Source organism: Otolemur garnettii, unplaced genomic scaffold, assembly GCF_000181295.1.
Source record: "Otolemur garnettii isolate 467f Iridium unplaced genomic scaffold, OtoGar3 scaffold00005, whole genome shotgun sequence".
NCBI classification, from domain to species: Eukaryota; Metazoa; Chordata; class Mammalia; order Primates; family Galagidae; genus Otolemur; species Otolemur garnettii.
The window spans coordinates 2,584,804-2,587,593 of NW_003852400.1; the positions used below are offsets into that span (position 1 = coordinate 2,584,804).

General features: G+C 35.9%; 1 long non-coding RNA gene across 1 annotated transcript; it reads left to right on the top strand.

Annotated features, from left to right (window-relative positions):
* LOC111728580 lies at positions 1–1,250 on the top strand. Its single transcript, XR_002775832.1, has 2 exons — positions 1–200; positions 383–1,250. It is a non-coding gene; the product is annotated as an uncharacterized LOC111728580 (long non-coding RNA).
* Positions 1,251–2,790: the final 1,540 nt, after the last annotated feature.

The following is a 2,790-nucleotide window of genomic DNA, read 5'->3' on the forward strand; positions in this document are numbered from 1 at the left end:
ACCAGATGAGAGCAACGCCCGTTATTTTCATGTGGTTATTGCTGGCCCCCGGGATTCCCCCTTTGAGGGAGGGACTTTTAAACTCGAACTATTCCTTCCAGAAGAATACCCAATGGCAGCTCCTAAAGTACGTTTCATGACCAAAATTTATCATCCTAATGTAGACTAGTTGGGAAGAATATGTTTAGATATTTTGAAAGGTAAGTGATATTACCTTTATCATCATATGCTATTAAGATTTCTCTAGTAAAACTCCATATTTAAAATGTAAACATTGTAATCTGGCCATTTACAAAGACCCCAGAGGTCAGTGGGAGGGAAATGCAGTAACTCTGGGCCTATTGTCTCATGCTTCATCATGCTGGGCCTGTTGCCTTCATAGATAAATGGTCCCCAGCACTGCAGATCCGCACAGTTCTGCTATCGATCCAGGCTTTGTTAAGTGCTCCCAATCCAGATGATCCATTAGCGAATGATGTAGCGGAACAGTGGAAGACCAACGAAGCCCAAGCCATAGAAACAGCTAGAACATGGACTAGGCTATCTGCCATGAATAATATTTAAATCGATCCGATCATCAAGTGTGCATCACTTCTCCTGTTCTGCCAAGATTCTTCCTTTTTTGTTTGCATTTAAAGGACACAGTCTTAGAAACATTACAGAATAAAAGCCCAGACATCTTCAGTCCTTTGGAGATTAAATGCACATTAGCAAATCTATGTCTTGTCCTGATTCACTGTTGTAAAGCATGAACAGAGGCTAGAAGTATCATCTGGATTGTTATGAAACGTTTAAAAGCAGTGCTCCCTCTCTGCTTTTATTCATTTCCCCCATCATGGTTTAAGTATAAAGCACTGTGAATGAAGGTAGTTGTCAGGGTTAGCTGCAGGGGTGTGGGTGTTTTTATTTTATTTTACCTTTTATTTTTGTGGGGGGAGGTAGTTTTATTTTAATTTTATGGGCTCCTTTCCCCGTTTTTATGGTGATCTAATTGCAGCTAACCAATTCTTTAGAATATCCTCTCTAGCCAAGTCTAACTTTATTTAGACATTGTAGATGGACAAGCTTGATTGTTTGAACCAAAATGGGAACATTAAACAAACATCACAGTCCTCACTAATAACATCGTGACTTTGCTGTCAAGTGTAGATTTTTCCCCCCTTCAAAAAAAAGCTTGTGACCATTTTGTATGGCTTGTCTGGAAACTTCTGTAAATCTTATGTTTTAGTAAAATATTTTTTGTTATTCTACTTTGCCTTTGTACAGTTTATTTTACTGTGTTTATTTCATTTTCCCAATGTGACAATCGTATTTAAAAATTAAAACTCTAATGGAAGATTCTGTTTTGGTCTTCACCATCTGACAGATTGAATACCACGAGGTGGATTTTGCCAGTTTCTTTTCACTGATACAAATTCTTGTTAAGATATTACTGAACAGAGTAATATATAAAACTGGCCCTGAGCATGCATAAAGCATCAATATCTGACCCTTTTTTACCTCCTAAAAATTTGAAATAAATGTGTTTGTGTGTTGTCTCATGAAAAAAAAAAATTCTGTTCTCAATAATACCATCAAAGTTACTATTCTGCTTTATCCCTCTATACACAACATAGACTTAGAATAACAACCCCAGTATCATTGCTAACAGTATGATTACTGAAAATAGTTTATGATAATTTGCATATCTTTTTTTGTCCTTGGAGTTTATCTCAGTGGGGATGTAGAGTCATATTACTGTAGGTTAGACTCAATTTAACATTCCTTTCTACGTGAGTTTGCCTTTATGTAAATATGCATTGACATTTATTCATTCAATTTTACTTTTATTCTTTAGGAATTAATTTTTCAAATTTTTGTTTTATGATTAGGTAAAATATTTATATGGTTCCAAAGTCATATCTACAAAACAAGGTATAGTCAAAAAACTGTAACTACTACACTTATCCCCTCTACCTTATCCCCCCCCCAAGCATAACTATGTTTGTTGTTGTTGTTGTTGTTGTTGTTGTTGCTGCTGCAGTTTGGCCGGGGCTGGGTTTGAACCCATCACCCTTGGTATATGGGGCCACCCCCCCTCACTGAGCCATAGGCGCCTCCCATAACTATGTTTTTAAAATGTTGTGGCAGTGGTTCTCAACCTTCCTAATTCTGCGGCCCTTTAATACAGTTCCTGTGGGTCACAACCCACAGGTTGAGAACCACCGTGTTATGGTTTTCTCCTGCATTGTTATGTTGTATCATTAATGTGTATCATTAATATGTCTGTGGGTCTATTTTTTGGTATTTAGGAAGGTTCATATTTATATTCTAACCATAACCTTTATACTAATACCTTTACTTATTATTTTCATAGCTCTTTTTGTTTTGTTTTGTTGCTGTTGCTTATTGATTTCTACCATGAGCAATGCTGAAATTAGCAATTTTGAAGTTAACCTCTTCCTTTCCTTTCTTCTCCTTCAACATCTAATTTGAAGTAATAACATTTTATTCCCAATTAATACTTATATGACAATTAGTTCAATCTGTTGTTCATAAACTCACCCTAATCTTCCCCCAGTTTTTGCCAGTTGCCCTTTGTGATACTGTCATAACATTCAGCCATTATACACCATATTTACACATATCTTTATAATCTTCACTTGGATTTAGTTAAACAAACAATAGATATTAAACCTCCCTACAAGTCTTCATGTCTTGTCAATATCTATCTGGTCCTTCAGTTGTCTAAAAGTCATTCATTAGTAGGATCCTTAGGAAAGGTTTTTGACATATTATTTCTTGAATTTT